This window comes from Rattus rattus, chromosome 8 (assembly GCF_011064425.1).
Source record: "Rattus rattus isolate New Zealand chromosome 8, Rrattus_CSIRO_v1, whole genome shotgun sequence".
NCBI classification, from domain to species: domain Eukaryota; kingdom Metazoa; phylum Chordata; class Mammalia; order Rodentia; family Muridae; genus Rattus; species Rattus rattus.
The window spans coordinates 43,831,021-43,850,028 of NC_046161.1; the positions used below are offsets into that span (position 1 = coordinate 43,831,021).

General features: G+C 47.5%; 1 protein-coding gene across 2 annotated transcripts in view; it reads left to right on the top strand.

Moving 5' to 3' along the window:
- The first annotated feature begins 229 nt into the window (after positions 1 to 229).
- Drd2 (dopamine receptor D2) overlaps positions 230 to 19,008 on the top strand; it is a 64,736-nt gene continuing 45,957 nt past the window's right edge. The window contains exon 1 of one of the 2 annotated variants that reach the window (XM_032910458.1): positions 230 to 541. The gene's annotated coding sequence lies outside the window, so the exon portion shown is untranslated. The remainder of the gene's footprint in view (positions 542 to 19,008) is intronic. The other variant, XM_032910459.1, reaches the window with a different exon arrangement.

The window sequence follows — 19,008 nt, forward strand, 5'->3', positions numbered from 1 at the left end:
GTCCGGAGCACAGGCTATCCCTACTCAAAGCCAGAGATGGATTCTCAGTCTCAGCTCTCAAGGTTCCTTCCCTAGGCCCCACAGTGCAGAGATAGTTCTGGGGCCCTGGGTGGGTGGGGCCTCTGTACCAGGGGCGGGGTTCCCGGGCGCCTCGTGGCCAGGGTGACCCCGCCCCCTCCTCCTGCGCAACGCTCTGACTCCGCGGAGCTGTCCAGCCTCAGTGCCGGAGCTGGTCGCCTCTTGCGCGCAGCGCCGCCTGCCCGCCTTCCCGCCTGGTCCCCGCGCTGCGCTCCCGCCCTCCCGCCCCGCCTCGTCCTGCCCCGCCGCGGCCGGTCCACTGCTCCCCGCGGGCCCGAGCCGGCCGAGCGGCTGCCCGCCGGGGATCTGAACGGCGCGGCGGGGCCGGAAGCCGAGGGACCCGCGGAGGGGACCGGCGGCCCCGGACGGCTGCCGGAGGGGCGGCCGTGCGTGGATGCGGCGGGAGCTGGAAGCCTCGAGCAACCGGCGCCTTCTCTGGCCCCGGGCGCCATATGGCTTGAAGGTAAGAACCGGCGGGGTGGAACGACAGTCTGTGGTTTCTGCACGGGTCGAAGCGTCCAGAGCTGACCGGCCAGGAACAGAAGTTTGTCCAGCCACTCTAGCGCCGCCTGTCCCGGAGCACCCTCTACACTGAGTCTCCATCGGGCAGATTGCGCCTCGGGCGTCAGGAACATGAAGGATGGCATCCCCAGTCCTTCTAACTTAGCGTCTTTTGCTCTGTCCTGTCTGGGTGGGAGTCCTTATCCTGGGTAACAGTGGGGTGCTGCTGTGGCTTCGGAGGGTGATTGATCCTCGAGGAATTTGGTAAGGCACTGTCCTCCTGGTATTCAAGACTAGGACCCCGGGCGAGCACTAGAGTTTCCCACCACCCAAAAGGAAGAAGGGTTGTTTTTGACCTTTCTGTTACTGGTGCAGTCCGAGACTTTGGAAAGGGCTAAAGCCTAGATTGATGGTGAAACTGCTTCCGGGAGCGGTCTCCCACCCTTAGGCTTTCTGCTGTCCTTGGTGCTGATTCCCCGTTCTCTGCCGCTGCTCTGTCACCCAGTCCCGAAGAAAGCCGGGTATTTCAGACCCATTTTCCTCTGGGAGTGTAGGAGGCAGTTGGGGCGAGGCAGGCCGTGCTAGAGGGTGACTGTCCATCTCTGGGATGGATCAAGAGCCCACTAAGTCTATATGAGGAGAAGCTTCTCTAAGCGTCAAACAGAGCACTTCCCTTTTTTCTTTTTCGCGGCGGACAGCCTATGAGGTTCCTCTTGAGGAGCAGAGGTAAGAGAGCCCGTTGCCATCTACACAACAGGCTTCGCCATGGACACAAGGAACAGCACTGCAGCTCTCTGGGGATAGGCCCTCGTTCTCAGCCAGAGGGAAGCTGCTTCAGCGAGTCATCTTTTCCTCACTGGGGCTACATTCTTTTCTGGGGCTCCTGAGTTTGGATGAGGTGCAATCCAGCGTGTGGACTCCCTCTCTAGGTCCTTCTGCACACTCAACAATTTACGAATTCCGACTAGGCTGCAAACCTTTTAGGACAATCCTTGCTTCTCTCCTTGGGAACTAGATGTTCAGCGTTGCCCCTGAACCCCGCTTCAGATGCAAATACTGTGCTTATGCCTGATCCACTCCACCGCATTAGGGCCACTTGAGAAAGCAGTTTTTCATCTTTCCTATGTGCCGTTGTTTGCTGAGGGTGGGCAGAAAGCAGCCTACATGAGTGCAACTGATTTCAAGAGAATTGGGAGGCCGACTTACTGGGTCTCAAGTCCCTGTCTTGGACTTTGTGTTTTCATGTTTGCAAATGCACTACAAATCTGCTTTCTTGGAACTTTGATAACATCTCTGAAGTCAAATGTGGAGCAGGGAAGAGTTTTGGGAGCATTGGACCCAGAGATAAGTGGAGACTTCCCAGCTGGGGTCCTTGCTTGTTTGCGCAACTGGGTATCAATTCCAGGGTCTTGTATACACTATGGAGTGCTCTACTATTGAGCTACAACCCAGCATTTCTCAGTTTTGGTCTCCTAAAGAGTGTTCTGAGTTCCATCAACCTTACTTGCCTGGAAAATGAAGATTCTCATCTGATGTAGAGGTCCTAGCTAGTATTTCCCTAAGAGACTGCAAAAGAAGCCTCTGCATCTGAGTCATCTGGGAAGCTGGTTAAAAATTCGTGTTTCTGCATCTTTTGCAGTAAATGCTGATTTAGAATCTAGAGCTGAGGCCCATGATTTTGTTTAACTGAGTGATTCATATATGTGTGTGTATGTATGTATGTATGTATGTATGTATGTATGTATGTATGTATATGCATGCTTTGAGGAAAATACCTATCATGAAAACTAGGACGTCTAAGAGAATCTGTGTACATTTTTAATGGACACAAATTAAAGTGTGTCATTCATCACATTGTCTCCTAAAGCTATTCAAGTTAAATTCTTCAACTATGGGGCAGGGAATGGAAGAACCATCCACCTGATTCAGTCCCTTTCCTGGGTGCAAAAGTGCAACCCGATTTCCAATCTTCCACGATTCTCCAAGCTTTTTGTTTGTCTTTTTTTTTTTTTTTTTTTTTTGGTCTTCCTAAGCCTCACCAATATGGATGAAGATAGCCTTGTGTGAATTCTGTCGTTTTCTGGAGGCCAGCCTAGTGTGTGTCTCTCTCCCATCCTCTCTTGTGAGTGATGGACCTTTCTGCGATCACCAACTGCTCTCGAAATGCCAAGACAAGATTAGTTCAGCCTAGTAGCACATCTTCCTTCCCAAGGCTGGTAGCCACTCATTCCTTCTTGGCAGTGTCTCCTTAAATCTACTGCTTTGATTCTTTCTTCCATAAACTGGAAAGTTTGTGGGGATGAATCAGCCATCAGCCATCTACCTTCCGAGTCTATCTATTTCTGTTTATAACTTGCAAATCTAATCTCCAGAATAATTTAGAAGAACCTCAACGTGAGAGAAACTCAGCTTCTCCTCTGATACCAAGGGAAATGGAGGGGAGCTCAGAGTCACAGAAAAAAAGATTGCTTTAGATATTCCTGAGATCAATCTGCTGAGGCCAAATGGGTCTGGTGTCATGTTCTCTGAGAAACAAGAGTAAGGGGAAAGATACATGGACTCTCATGGAAAGAGAGAGAGCTGTCTCCGGCTCCCCTGCTAATGAAAACTTCACTATGATATTAAGAAGTGTGGCTGTGAATGTCATACAATGACTGTGTGTGTGTGTGTGTGTGTGTGTGTGTGTGTGTGCGCGCGCGCGCGCAAACATGCATACATCCATGAGCACATGGTGTGAGTGTGATGTATGATGAGACATCCTTGAACCAACCCTACCTTTTCCAGAGATTCATATTTTTTCACCTGCTGCTCCCTACAAAACCCGAGCAGGAAGGGCTTTTGCACCTTCATAGGTTATATCTGATCCAAGCTGAGATTTCATGAAGGCAATGTTTGCAGAGCTTCCCAGAATCGTGTTGTGTATCAGCTGTTACCTAAGGTTGTAAGTCTTGGAGAAAACATAGAATATGGCTCAGCCATCCACATTTCTCTCAGATGCTGTTAACAGGACTTTAGAGTCTAAGATTCTTTGGACTCCTTGGAGGTCATCCCGGATGACCTTGTTTCCAAACAAGGCAACTGTCCCCCAATACTGAGCTTCCTCCTGTTATCCCCAAAAGAGTAGTGTCAAGTTATCAGTTCCTGGACTTTCTGATTTGACTTAGTGACCAAAGCACCTCAATCCTACTAGGTGCTCTGCTTAGCAAGACACTTCTGGTAACGTAGGGTATTCGTCAACCCCACAGATGCTAGAAAGGAAACAGCTTGGCTCTGCTTCTCACCAGAAACCTTCCTCTGTGTGCCCATGTTTCTAGTCACTTAGCTGAGCTCCAGTATCACGTTCCCCTTCTTTTTATCCATAAAGGCATCTTATGGCTCTGGAAGGGTGCTATGGCTTGTCTTTGGGCCTGTGCACCCTTAATAATTTATGGAGAGACTGGGGATGTGAAAGCTGTTTATTTGCTGAGCCTGGGTGGTAGACCAATGTTATCGCTGTACTTTTTAGAACCTCTAAGGGTGCTGGAGTCCAGTGCTAATAGGCTCTGCCTCTCATTTCCCCCCTTCATTCATGTAATTGAAGGAAGGTTTTTTCTTATTTAAAAATATGATAGAATCTTATTACCTAAATGCATGGACTGGGAGAATAGCTTGGTTATAGTGTCAGCCTGTGATGATGAAGGAGAGATAAAACCAAGACTCAGACTCTTGGTTTTGCAGATGAGTCCAGAGAAAGGTGAGACACTTGCCTTTGGGACAACACACGCTGCCTCAATTTTGTCCCTTTTACCTCAATCTGACGAATGGGTTAAATTGAGACCCTTGGCAGACAAGCTTCCCCCAGGAGAGAGTGTTTCATTCTTTTCCCAGGAGACACAGAGATGTTCTTCTTCGGAGGAGCCAAGGCTCCTGTTGGCTGCAGCATACAGGGAGGAGACAGAGATCAGTCACTGGGGCCTGGGGACTCCCTCGGATAGAAGAGGCCATACTGTTGCAATGCTTCAAACTCAGAGGCTGAGGGATTGATTGGAACATTTTGGAGATTATGGGGCATGTATGTGGGAGTGTGTGTGTGTGTGTGTGTGTGTGTGTGTGTGTGTGTGTGTGTGGTGTGAGGTGTGTGTGTGTGTGGTGTGGAGAGAGAGAGTGTGTGAGGTTGAGTGTGTGTGTGTGTGTGTGTGTGTGTGAGTGTGTGTGTGTGTGTGTGTGTGTGTGTGGTGTGTGTGTGTGTGTGTGTGTGTGTAAATGTAGGATCAGAGAGGCTTGCAGCGGCTCCCAGAATAGACTGATGTTAAGAGTACACTGAACCCGGGGTTGGGGATTTAGCTCAGTGGTAGAGCGCTCAAGGTCCTGGGTTCGGTCCCCAGCTCCGGAAAAAAAAGAAAAAAAAAAAAAAAAAAAAAAAAAGAGTACACTGAACCCATGCTTCATGCAACATGGGCAGTTTTGCCATAATCTTAGATCACCTGCAAGGACTTCCTCTTTTCCTAGGAGGTCAAGAGGCAAGTGTGCTGTCTGCCCAGAGAAGAAGAGAAGGGGGGACCCCTGACTTCCCCAGAGCCCTAGAATGATGTCAGCTTGGTCCCGGAGAGAGGGTTTAGCCTCTAGTGGTTTCAAGCACTGCCTGTCAGCACAGAACTGCAGCTGTGGCCCCAGGGACTCTCCACTGTAGACGACTGGGAGAAAAATGAGTCCTGGGGCCCCATCTACTCATCGCCGAACTCCTTCAGAACGTGCCTGCCCCCCTTGTTCTTGCCTCTGCCTTGTTGTTATTGTTTAGGTCTAAGTGGCCCAGCAGGGGAAAGGCATTAGAAATGAAATTATTTCTGTTGCCTGCTGTATAAATGCCTCAGTTCCTTCCTGTTACCCCAGGCAGCAACATCACGAGCTGTTCCCTGGGAACCCTTGGTCTGAGAAAGAACCTGGCTCGCAAGCTTCCTTAGCATGGCTGCTTATGACAGCTGGGCCCGCTCACCAGCCCCCTCCCTCACCATGGCTGGACTCATCATGATAGCCCCCAACATTTAGCACTCACTTGCTGTGTGTGGGGACATTGTGCTCTTCGATTGGCATGACTTGCCCATGCCAGCTCACTGTCTTATAACGGCTTTGGGAGTGGGCACTCTTCTCACCCCCATTTGGCAGAGAAAGATGCACTGCCTTAGAGAAGTAAGTCGCTCACACAAGCTAAGGTGCAGGGTGGAGATTCAAAGCCAGACCGTGTGATGGTTCTATACTAGGCCTTGCTGACTTATGTAAGTGGCATAAGTAATGAGAAAGGGAGAAGCCGGGAGGTGGGGGAGAGTCTTCTTTTATTTCTTTCATGTGTGGCAGGTGGGGAGAGAGAAAGAAAAATGTGTGTTCGTTCATGTGCTCTTTGCACACATGTGCAGAAGCTGGGGGAGGATGTGGGTGCCCTGCTTTAGCACTTTCTGCCTAATTCCTTCAAAACAGGGCCTCTCACGGAAACTTGGGTTTGCCCTTTTCTGATAGACTGGCTGGTTCCTCCACCCTCACTGCAAGGATTATAGGTGTGCATGGAGATGGCTGGGTTTTATGTGAGCACTGGAGATATGAACTCAGGTCCTCAGGCTTGCCGAGCAAGTGCCCCTAACTACTGAGCTATCTCTTCCGTCTGGATAAGAATTCTTTAATAAGCAAAGCGCTTGTAAATTTTGCAGATGATGCTAAGGAAGTAGAGCTTACTCTTGGGTGTTCTTGAATTTGAGGACTACCTGGGAAGTTGCGCTTCACCTGGATCTGAGCTCCTCTGTCGGCAGTGCACTAGGAATGTACCTCGGTGAGCGATGAAATCCTAGGTTCAGGAGGCAGGGGCGGAATGGAGGTCAGACCTGTCATACACACCTTCCAAGGTGGAGGAGGACCAAGGGACATGGTGCGAATAGAGCTGGAGCTTGGTGTGGGCCTTCTTTCCTGTATCTGAGTGACTCCATCTGTCTAAGGAATGAAAAGCAAACTCCTGTTGACATTTGGGCCTGTTTGTTATTTTCTTATAACAAACCCCTGGATTGATCAGTCATTTGTCTTCAGGACTCGGCTGCTGGACTACATAAACAGGAGAGGGTGAGCAGACCTGAGAGCCAACCGATAGGGGGGTAACTCCTGAGAGGTGCCTTTAAGAGCTAACCTACCGGTGTATTTTTTTCTGGGGGGCAGAGACAGGAGAGGCCTGCACATTGTTTATCAGAACATCTAACCTACACACGAGTTTCTTAAGGTATAAAAGAAGGGAGCCAATATGCCTCCTAATACATTTGGACTCCCTCAGTATTCAACAGCACAAGAGGCTCCATTAAATTGATAGAAAAAATGATATTTACCTTGAAAGAAGTTAGGTTTCTGGCCTGTTGTTGAATCTCACCATCTATTTTGTGGATATTGTATACCAACAGTTTGCTCCCAATTAAACCCCTTAAAGCAACTTATGATAGCAGGTAAGCCTGTGACCTCATAGGCTTGGAGTCTGGTTCTAACTCTGACACTTTCTTGCTGTGTGATCAGAGGCAGACTGATTAATCTCTACCACCTTGGGGTTCTGTATGAGTGGTGATAATGTCAGTGTTAATGCTGGGGATAATGACTGAAGGGAACAGACCCAAGGGACTGGAAAGACCCCTGTTCAGCTCACCATAGGGGCTGTCATCAATAACCACCTTCACCCTAATTCAGAAGTTGATTTTACATCTCTGAAATGACGTTGCTAAACCTCCACAGGATTCAAGTTTATGCTTCTTTCTTACACTCTACATTTATCCTTACCAAAATTATTTGGCCAGCACCTGTCAGAAACTCCTACTCATCCCAAGGAAGAGGGATTCGAATTGCGTTGTCACCCCTTTGAATTAGGCACAGCTGAGCTCTCATACCCCACCCCACACACACACAAGCCAGGAGGAGGCATCAGTCTTCTTGGTGATGGCTTTACATGGCCCCATTTACCCCCACCCCACCCCATAATATCCTAAGTCCTTCACCTGTTGGTTGATCCTTCCTAATTGGCAGAGACCTGCGGTGTGATGTGCACTCTGAAAAGGGCCATTTAAAATTTAAGATAGGAGATAAGGGCTCCGGAGGTGCTTGGTGGTTGAGTATTTGCTGTTCAGGCGGGAGGATCTGAGTTTGAATTCTGGCTCTTGTGTAAAAAGCTGGGCATGGTCGGGTGCTTCTATAATCCCATCAGTGTAGGGGAGGGCAGAACCATGAGAATGGCTCAGGTTTACTGGACGCCAGCCTATGCTCAGTAACGAACTCTATCTCCAAGTAATAAGGCAGAGCATGACGGAGCAGGACCCCCTAACATCCTCCTCTGGTCTCTGCACCTGCACACATGGACATGCACACCACACACACACACACACACACACACACACACACACACACACACACACACACACACAGAGAGAGAGAGAGAGAGAGAGAGAGAGAGAGAGAGAGAGAGAGAGCAGATTAAAACAAAATGACCCCTCCCCCCAAAAAACCCCAACCCATATACTTTCCATCTTCCAGGGATGTTAGTAGCAGAAACAAATGCCATTCATGTATTGACTCGAAGCACAATTCTTCATAAGAAAGGAATGGAATTTAATAGCTTTTGGTGCTGATGCTTTCCAATCCAGAAAGTGACTTATCCTCGTTGGTCTTTCCCTGGGAAGGACTCTTGTATGTGATGTGGCTACAGTCAGACAATATGTGCTTGCTTCTTAGTGATGGGAAGAGATTTTCGAAGGTTAGTTGCAGATTCTCTTCCCAGGTTAGCATCCTTGGCTGTTCCTGTTTTAGATTCCGAGCATCTTCAGCTCTTTCATTCATTTATAACAGGTCTAGGAAGAGAAGTACTGACAACCAGAAACTAGCATTCAAGGCAAGGATGCAGGGATCTCTGTGGTGGATCCATGCTCTGATGCACAGATTTTCTTTAGTGATGTATACAACCAAAGGACTGCTATGACTTGATAAAAGATAACACATTTGTGGTCCGTATTCTCGAAGGAGCTGAGGGAAACTGGTAATGTCCATAAACCAACACGGCCCTCCAATTATCCCTGTAGCTTCCTTAGTGACAATCCAGCGTAGCCAACCTCCAAGGCCTTTAAACTCCCCACCTCCCAACATCCATGTTCTTGTATGATCTGTTCCTACACTGAACAGGGACACGCATGTGTGCCAATAGGACAAGGCCTAAAGGACAGAATGTGATTTCTAAAGATAAATCTAAAAAAAGATAGCAGCTTCAACCCAGTTCTCTCTTGCATCGCTTTTCTGGAAAGAGCTAGAAAATGCCATGAGGGTATGCTTGGAACCCTCTGGAAAGATTTACATGGCAAAGAGCTGAAGTTTCAGCTACTGAATAAACTGTCTTAGAAGGCTCTCCAGATGAGCCTTCAAGTGACAAGAGACTTCAATTGACGATAGCCCGTATCGTTGTCACTGGAATCTCTGAAAGACTTTAAGCCAGAACCTCTTACCTGAGCCATTAACATTCCTAACCCACAGAATCTATAAGGCAACATAGTTATTGTTCTAAGCCGCTAAGCTCAGGGATAATTGATTATGCAACAACAGATAACAGAAACTTGGAGATTATCCTTTACCATTATGCCAACTTGTCTTCAGAAACTGCGTGGAGTCTAGTCACCGTCTGTTGTATACAAATGGCTGACACTGCCTCTTTTAAGCCTCTCAATGGCCTCTCTGCTTGTGTTATCCTAAAGATTGGAAGCTTGTGTTTTGCACACCATGGTCAGGAGTCCCTCCACCATCATCTTTTCAGACCTACTTCTCCTTCCCGTGTTTTGCCTTCCCGCATCCCTATTCTCTGGGTATCTTCTGCTATGAGAGCTATGCAGCATAAATTCTGTTTCTTATTCCCATCGAGCTATTATTCTTGAACATCTACTGTGTACCAGGTATTCATTTTGGCTGCAAATTCATCTGTGAACACAACAAAGATCTCAGCCTTCCCGGGGTTTATATAAAGAGCAAATTACTGAGTTTCGGAAGCTAACACATACCCAGGAACAGATTAGGATTATAGTGATTGGGAAGGCAGAGGTGTGGAACCAGAGATAACTTTGTTGTACTCAATACCACGTCCAGGATGGACGCTATGGAGAGAGAGACACTTGAGGGAGTCAAAGGATGTGGAAGTGAGCTGTTCAGACACCGAGGGGGAGACAGATATTCCAGACAGTGAAATCATGCAGTTTGTACTCACTTTCAAGCATTTAAAATAATTGTCTTATTCCCTGTAAAACAATGGTGGTGATACTCAGCATTTCGGAATCCTCTTTTAATTTTCAGAACCCATCAAGCAATAATAGGCTCCCTCATCTGTAAAACATTTTCATATTCACTGTCCTGACGGCTTCTTGCAGAAACCCACTGTGGCCGTTGTCACATCCTGTGGTTGCAGACAAGATCAGAGAGGTGGAGCGACATTTGCTCAGAGTCACAGAGCTGGGACAGGAGTCACTGACCTTTGACATCTCACACTTTTGTGTTTTCAGTGCTAGGGTTGAACCCAGACCCTGCCCCCAGGAAGCTCAGCAGGAGCTCTACCCAAAGCCATGCCCCCAACCTGCTCATAGCCCTGCCTTGTTTTTGGCATCTTGTTTTTCCAAAGCTGTGTGTGTGTGTGTGTGTGTGTGTGTGTGTGTGTGTGTGTGTGTGTGTGTGTTGTATACATGTGAATGCACATGTATGTGTTAGTGCTCGCACTCCTGTGCATGCTATGTGGAGGTCAGAGGCCAACATCTCCCGTCTTCTTCTTTCTCTTCAACTTATTATTTTGAGGTAAGGTATCACATTGGACTTAGAGCTCGTAGCTTCTGTTATATTGGCGGCCAGCAAGCCCTAGGGAGTGGTGGAATGTGGGGTGGGATTCCACCTGTCTTACCCACCCACTCCAGCACTGGAGTTAAAGGTATGAACTGACTTTTATATGGGTGCTCAAAATCTGAACTCAGGTGCTCACACTTGCCCAGCAAGCCCTTGACTGGGGAGCTGTCCCCCAGATCCTTATACTGCCATCATAGTGCTAATATTTTGATTGTGTATTTCTCATTTTCCCCACTAGACTAGAGGGTTTTGAAGTGGAGAATCTGTCTCATACTTCCCTGAAAACGTATAGCTGAAAGTGACACTAGGCGCTCAGTTGTCATTTAAATTGTGGAACAGGTGAGGGATGGGCCAGTGAGTGATGTGTCACACTTCCTGACAGCGTCACACTCTGTACTCACTTGAAGTTCAACAGGAGTCTGGCCATGTGTATAGCGTTCCCCAATGTTAGCGCACCAGCAGCGAGATGCTTCACACTTTCCCTTCATCCTTCATCAGCACTAAATGCTGTAGCTATGTCGGGCTTGGGCTGAAAATTTTGCATAGTTGCCATAGCCTGTGGGAAGGAGAGGTCCTGGGTTGTTAATGCCTGCATCAGCCAGACACTCATGCCAAGGTGAAGGGACCAAGAAGCAAGGAAACATAGACAGATAGATGTATGAGTGTAGGTTAGCCTGGGGACACAGGATAACTTAGGGCGGACCGGTGCTTGGAATTGTTTGCAGTGCTCTCAGGGGACCCTGTGTTTGAAGCTGGAGCTTGCAGTTTGGCAAGGAACGTCAGATCTCCGTTTGCAAGAGTATATTTAGTATATTTAGTCATGTGATCTTGTATCTATGTTTCCCAGCAGTATTTTTTTTAAATGGTGAATTGGACTGGGGAGATGGCTCAGTCAGCAGCTGCTTACCATTCAAGCCTAAGGATCTCAGGCAGGCTCTCCAGCACGCATGTAAAAAGCCAGGCATGGTCGGGTATGTGTATCTACAATCCCAGAGCTGGACAGGTACACAGAGACAGGAATCCCTGGAGCTAGCTAGTCCAGAGAGTCCAGTTGAGTCAGCATGCCTCAGGTTCAGTGAGAGATCAACTGAAAACTGGAGAATTGATAGAAAAGACATTTGATGTCAACCACTGACCTCTTCATAAGCACACACACATATATGTGTACACACATATATACGCATATGTACACACAGAGAGACACTCATAAAACAAGATAGGACATCTATTAATCAGTATCATAAAGCAATTCAGAATATGATCTTGGAAGCCAGAGTGATAAAGTTTTGTTTCCGTTATTTTATTTTGGTCACCAGTGACTTGTGTGATGCTGCCCAAGTCACCAGTGCCTTTTTGAAATGCAGAATTTTGTTTTCTCATAAAATGGTTTGCTCATAAAATGATGATGGCACTACTTGATGGGGTTCTATTTTATGTCAATGGATCATGCATATCAAGTACTTGGCTCAGCACAAGGCATACAGCAATCTCTCGAATTGGCATTTACTGAGGCCCACGGAGATGACTCCGTGGTGAAGAGCGCTTGCTGCTGTTGCAGAGAAAACCAGGTTTGACTCACAGCCCTCACGTCAGGCAGCTCACCGCCAGCTTAGCTGCACTTCCAGGGGCCTCTCTATGTACCTGTGTTGCACTCACGTGATGCCCACAAACTCATCCAGGGACACGTAAAACAAAAAATGATGTTTCTAGAACATTTATGTGTATCATCGTTATAATTATTAGGATAAATAAGGGTGTCCACAGGACCCTTCCCAAAGTGTACCCTGTGTTTTATCGTCTCTTCTGAAGAAAAGAAAGACATTGTTGCAGACAAGGCAACGAGACAAGTAGGATTTGACTCCTTTCTAGAAGAACACAGTGTTACCCAGCAGGGGAACCCTGCAAGGGAACCCCACAAGAGAACCCTGCAAAGGAACAGCACTCTCTTGTGCTCTAGGTTTTTTATCCATCCTCTGCAGCTAGCCTCAGGATTGACTGTGGATTATTTTATAAACACAGTGTATAAAGAGTAGAGTTTGAATTGAAGACAGTACAAAGTATGGCCAGAGGCATCACCAGGCATCACTGTGAACCTCTGCGACTCAGGATGGAAACGGGTTTCTACCCGAAGGAAATCAAAAATCATTTTTAAGGATTGGATTTTAAACAGAAGAATAACTTAATCAGTTTGAATTGCATTCCAAAACTCAGAGGCTCCTTGAGGGAGAACTAACTACAGGGGGTGTTCTGGAAGAGGCACAGTAGAGGATTTGCAATTGTAGGACAGTGAGGTAGGTGACCTGGACAAGGTGGGCAATGGAGCTACGAAGACACTAGAACCTGGTTACTGGTGGTCTGCAGAGGGTGAGGGGATGCAGAGAAGCCAAGGATGGTTATGGCGTAGTGAGAACAAGGTGTGTTAAGGAAGTTGATAAAAGTGTCTCACTTCTGGCCTGGAAATCTGAATCATGACAGTGGCTGTGGGTATAGGAGTAAACAGAATCAACAGGTTGATGGTGCTGGTGGGGACAGGGAACTGGAACAAGCTAGACTTGTTGAGTGATGGTGCTGGAATGCAGAAGTGGTTGTGGGCCTAGTGTAGGGACACAGAACAGATGATCCAGGGCCCAGATGCAGTCATGGGAAACAGTGACTGAAATAGAAGGTCTGAAGGTCGCATAGCTAAAACATCAAGGTATTTCAAGATAATTACACACAACACATCAATGGAAGGACTTGGAGTTGGGTAAAAACCAGTAAGCTGGGTGTCAACAACTTCTGTGAAGCAGGGGAGCAGATGAGGAATCAGTGAACAACAGTGACAAAGAGGGGTAGTGACATAGTGGGTGGCAGGGGCCTTTGAGAACCAGAGTCTTTACAAAACTGTAAAGGAGTGATAATGAGGCACAGGGATTGGAGAGCGTGCCGAGGAAGTGATGCCCTTGGATAGCTTGCTCTGAGACATGGACCATTCCTCTGTCCTGGGTCATGTCTTCCCATTTTTTCCTGCATCCTCACTAGCTTGTGGACTCACTAGACCTCACTCCTCTCCCATGCACAGAATAAGAAAGAGGAGAGAGGTGGTGAATTGTTAGAAAGACAGGGATGAGAGACGGAAGAAACGGAGGCTAGAAGAACAGGAAAGAGAATAGACCAGTTGTGTCCACTGCTTCTCTGCACCCAGTATATCAGAACCAGTCACTCAACACAATGTCTTTCTACCTGAATGCTTGTGCCATTGACCTTGAAGGCTGATCCCTGCTCAGTCTTTACGGCTAACACAAGCATCAACTCTCCTAGGACATGTTCATGGGGTTTACTTGCTACCTTGCCTGGCCTGCCTGGTCTCTTCCTATATGATACCCAGCATGCAGCATAGTATTGCATGTTACTGCACTGTAAATTGTTTACTAGCTGGCCTGCTCACCTCACTTGATTGCTAAATCCCTTGAAGATGGTAATGGGATTCTTATCACTCAAGATGAGACATTCATCCATCCCACTGCACGTGGCCATTCTGGGATAGTGGTCTCTCCCCATAGCACATGTTCAATTCTAAGACAGCAGTGGTCTTAGAAGACAACTTAAGCCTTGGGGTTGCTCCTGAAATTCTTTACCCACTTAAGGCAAGCTGGGAATCCCTCCAGCAAATGGTTCAGTATGGGAAGATCTCAGTATGCTAAGGGTGTAAAGAAGTTTGAGGATGTAGGCCACTCTTCGTGTGTGGATGGAAATATCCTTCTCACAGAAGAAAGCAATGGGACTGGAGTCTCATAACTGCTTTGAAGATGACCAGATATTGATCCTGACCCTGACCCTGGGCCTGTCATCCATCCACCTTAGCCATTTTACCAAATCAGCACCTGCATGGGCCTGGTAGCAAAGGACGAGTTGCTTCACACTCCTGTAAGAACAATCTCTTCGTCTTTCTATTTTCTAGACTTGGCATCTACTTAGCTGCATCATCTATCTTCTGAGAAATGTAGAGACATGAAACATTAGGCAGAGTCAGGCTAGCACATAGACATTTGGGAGGGTTCGTGGCATCGTACCAGGACTGCAGAGTCACCAGTGCTTCCGTTATCTCAGAAAAAAAATCACATGATGAACAGGTGGATGTTCTGCATAGCAAGTGACATGGGAAAATCATTAAGGGATTGGAATGTAACTTGGTTGCTGGGCCTGCCTAGCATCAGGACATGTGTCTTTGAATCCCAATCATCAAATGCAGTGGAGCATGTCTGTAATCCCAACTCATAGGAGGTAGAGGGAGGAGGACCACGGGTTCAAAGTCATCTTCAGCTACATCTCAATCTCAAGGACAGCCTGGGTTATATGAGACCTTGTCTCAAAGCACAAACAAAAGGACCCATAACTAATTAGATGCTGTGTTGTTGTCATTTACAATAATAGGCCAAGTATGGTGAAGACTCATGTCACAAGGCAGATCTTATGGACTGGGCAGTGAGGACAGCTTCCATGCTCTGCATACACTCAGACACCAGTGAGGCATCATTCAGTGTCCCCATGCATGTGCAAATGAAATTGCTCAAAGACAGTGGGCTCGGGGTTGGGGGAATGTGTAGCTTGGTTTTGACTAGTATTCATGAAGTCCTGGGTTCCATCCCCAACACCACTAAAGAACACATGGGGCAGGATGATTGTACATGTAACTGGGGAGTTAAAGGCCTAAGGCATCAAAAAAAATCTCCAGAATGGAAGGGGGTCTGGGAAGACCCCGCCAACCTCACATTCACCTGCTCATGTGTAAGGGCTAGGTGAACCTGAGGGACTTATTAGTTTCATATCACTGTCATAATAAAGTACCCCAAAATGGGAGGTTTAGATAAGAGACAATTCTCTCCCAATTCTGGGGCATAGAAATACACTGTCAAGACATTGGCAGGGTTGTTCATCCTCTGAACTCTTCAGGGGAGGTGCTTCCTGTGAGCCTTCCAGCTTCTTGTGGTAGCTAACACTTCTGGACTTGCAGGAACATCACTCCAGCATCTGGCCCCATATTCATAGTTTTCCCCCTATTTTTACTTTGCCTCTTTCTATGGGGATACTGGATATTGATTTAGGTCCCATCCTGAGTCAACATGATTCCATCTTTGCTAAGTGAATCCACCAAGGCCCTATCTCCAAATGAGGTCTCATTCTGAGGTTCTGGGGTTGGCCATTGATTTGGGGGTGATACTTTCAATCTAGTACAGAGAGCTTCCTGCTTTCCTTGTTCCTGGTTCTTATAGATATCTTTTGCATGTGCCAGGGTAAGGACACATCTTTTCCAGTCATCTGTTTGGGAACAGCTGCCCTTGTACCCAACTGAAGTCTCACCTCCAAAGTTGGAAGGCAAATAGGGACAAGAGAGAAAGCAATTAGTACAACTGGGATCTGGGGCTTAAAGGGATTCACTGACCTGCTGGCATGGTAGCTAGTGCGGAGAAACAAGATGGGAGATTCTGGAGAAACATGGATAGAGAAACACAATCACTCGAATGGTTCAGAAAGGAGGGGCCCATGGGAACCTGAGTTCCAGGGCATTCAGTGATCCTAAAGGTTGGGTGCAAATGTTGGGTTTCTTATACAGTTTCAAAGAACTCAGAGACTTGGGGCTTTAATATCTATTCTACCAGAATTTATTTAATGCTGTCTGTGTACTAAGCTTTATATAACACAGTCATTTGACAGATGACCACACTGAGACTCTGGTAGGCCAGAGCAATTGTGTACAAAGCTTAAGTCCAAGTGGATCAAGGACCTCCACATCAAACCAGATACAGAGCAATTGTCTAAAACCTGAAACTCAGTCCTTATAAATCTCACTGTCCATGTACAAGGCCAGGATCTTCTCCTTCAGGCTGCAGTTTGCCAAGGGCACCTTGACTTCTCTAGGTAACAATATGTCCCTGTGTCAGTGCACTGTTCTGGCTGTGAACAGTGTTTGTTTCCACGAGTCAGAGTCATTTTACTGTTGCTAGCTGATGTGGCAGGGCTGGGGTGAGGAGCAAGGAAGCTTCTGGATTGTTGTCATTGAGTTAAGTTTCACCAGGAGTGACGGAGGGAAGGCATGGGATGTAAACACCCGAGGAGAAGAGAAAAGACTTCACAGACAGACGACAGTCGCATTAACTGTACCTCGCCTGCCAGTGTGCAAACATATAGTGGGTACTGTTGGTGCCAGGAAGAATTTGTTTTGTCAGCACTTGAGTGACACTTGAGTCCAGAGAGAAGACTGAATGGCCTTGTAGCAAGTGAGAGAAGGTAGAAGAGAGGACCTTGGATGTAGGGTGGACCATATAGATATAGGGTGGACCATGTGGATGTAGGGTGGCTCATGTGGATGTAGGGTGGACCTTATTTCAACCCAATGTTTGGAACTTGAGTTCTCAAAGGTTCCAACTGAGATGTGGCTTGCAGCCTACACTGGCATCCTGAACTCTGCATTCCCCATTGCCTCCAGCTTCTCTGGCTTCCATCTCATCTATATCCCTGAGCAGCTTGCTACCTGCCCTCTGCCACATCTCTCCATGCCAGGTCTCCATGGTAATGTCATAGCCACTAAGCCTATGGTCCTGGTATAGGAGAGAGGAGAAAAGGGTAGAGGCAGGAGGGCATGTAGCCAACAATGCCCAGTGCTGTTTCTGCACAGTGCAGCTGCAATAGACCAGGGGCAGTGAGGAGCAGCAAGGACCCTGAGCATGTGTCTGTCCAGAAAAATACAACCAGGCAGCAAGGGGAATTTCTGTATCCAGTAGGCTCTCAGAGGCCAGCTATTTGTGTGTATGTGGATTTTCCCTAAGTAGGAATTACATTCATTTCAGGGGTGCAACCTAGGTTCTATGTGGTCCGTGAAAGCCCCTAGTGTCATTTAGTTTTCTTGTTGCCAGGGTCAAATACCAGCTGTAAAGAAACTAGAGAGAACTAGGGTTTATTTTGGTTCATAGTTAGAGGGGCACACAGTCCATCAAGGTGGGGAAAGAGCGGTGGAAACGCCAGGGCTGAGCCTCCTCACTGCCGTACATCTCTGCAAAACAGGAAGTAGAAAGGTGAGTGCCAATACCCAGCTTCCTTTTCCCTTGTCCTCTTTTAATTCAGCCCAGGAATAGCCTCTGGCTGCTTTGGCCCCGGGAACGGTGTGACCGAGGTGAATTGTAATGACGATGGAAATAGCCGCGTGTCTGGAGAGTCAGTTTGACAACGTCTCTGATGACAGTCTCCGTGTTGCTGCCCCCCCCCCAGACAGTCTCTGGAAAATCTAGCAGAGTGGAAACAAAACACGAAGAGAAGACCAGCGGAGGTGGGGCTCACTGCTTATCTTCCAGACCCGAAGCTCTTAGCTGTGGCCTGCAGGCTCTGCCTGTGTGTGCCCAACCTGTGGGGATCCCAGCTGTCTCTGGAGTCTGAGTCTCCTGGTTTTAGTTTTACTTCTCCACCACAACTGGAAAACTGTGTGCATTAAACCTTCCTTTCCCTGCTTCCTTATTTCTAGAAAGATGGGTGAGGTTGGGCTAGGCCCTTTCCAGTGCCAACAGAATGCCATGCCTGACAGCTGCTCCTTGCCACATCCTTCCACCCAGAGTTGCATCAGACGGTCCCAAGCCTTGCTCACATGGGGACAGTACTAACTGCCAGCTTGAAGTCTAGCTGCTTCTTACCCACAGAGATATTCTATTCGAATTACTCTGCGTGCTTTATCTACCATCTAAAAATATAATAGGCATGGTGGTACATCCCTTAAATCTTAGCACCTGGCAGAGGTAGCCAAATCTCTCTGTTTGTTCAAGGCCAACCTGGTTTACACAGTGAACTGTAGCCTTCCTGAGGTCACATAGTGAGAACTTGTCTGAAAAAGAAAGAAAGAAAATACATATTTAGAGTATTGGGGAGACTGAGGCAGGCGTCCTGTCTCTCATTGGGCTTCATGAGTTCCAGATTCTAGTGAGAGATTGGCTCAAAAAACATCAACTGAGAAGTGACAATAGATTACACACACACACACACACACACAGAGAGAGAGAGAGAGAGAGGAGAGAGAGAGAGAGAGAGAGAGAGAGAGGAGAGGAGGAGGGAGGAGGAGGGGAGGGAGAGAGGGAGGGAGGAGAGTGAGGGGGAGGGGAAGAGAGAGAGGTAGAGGTAGAGGGAGGTAGAGAAAGAATACCACTTTCCCCATCCACACTATTTTTAATTTTTTTCAGTAGGCATCATTAAGCAATTAGAAATATTATTCCTGTTCTTTAGATGAGGGCATTGGGAGTCTGAGACCTTATTTGACCGCACTCTAGACCACACTGGTCGTGAGAACGGAAGCTGGTGTGGGACCTGGACTCGATCCTCGCACCTAAGTCACACTAAGTTCTACCACACATCACCCCGCTCTTCTCCACATTCATTGCTGTCTATAGTACAAAGTAGTATCGTGAATTACCTCTTTCTCCTGTTGCCCCAATAGTGTTCCCGCACAGGTTAGGGAAAGCCCCTTAGTACCATTGGAGAGGGAGGGGGAAAGAGAAAGAAAGGGAAAGATGGAGGGAGGGAGAAAGGGAGGGAGAGACAGCATGGCACATTCTA